Genomic DNA, 227 nt, shown 5'->3' on the forward strand with positions numbered 1-227 from the left:
TAATTTCTTGTGTAATGAGAAATGGAGACCAACGAGCTTCCCGTTCTTCCTCATCTTTACAACAGTGCTTCTTATTTACTAACAATGATTTACAAGGTAATTGGCTGCTTCTATACTAATCTGCTAATATGTCTATATCTTCATCTGAAATGATTTTCAAAGAAAAGAATGGGTGAGTGTGTGATTAATTTGTGCATACATACAGAGTACATGTACTCACACTGGTA

General features: G+C 34.4%; 1 protein-coding gene across 1 annotated transcript in view; it reads left to right on the forward strand.

Moving 5' to 3' along the window:
* The window catches only part of LOC119594807 (basement membrane-specific heparan sulfate proteoglycan core protein-like), a gene marked incomplete at its 5' end in the record, with an annotated part of 219,836 nt that overhangs the window by 216,812 nt on the left and 2,797 nt on the right, over positions 1 to 227 (forward strand).

Source organism: Penaeus monodon, chromosome 34 (genome assembly GCF_015228065.2).
Source record: "Penaeus monodon isolate SGIC_2016 chromosome 34, NSTDA_Pmon_1, whole genome shotgun sequence".
Lineage (NCBI taxonomy): Eukaryota > Metazoa > Arthropoda > Malacostraca > Decapoda > Penaeidae > Penaeus > Penaeus monodon.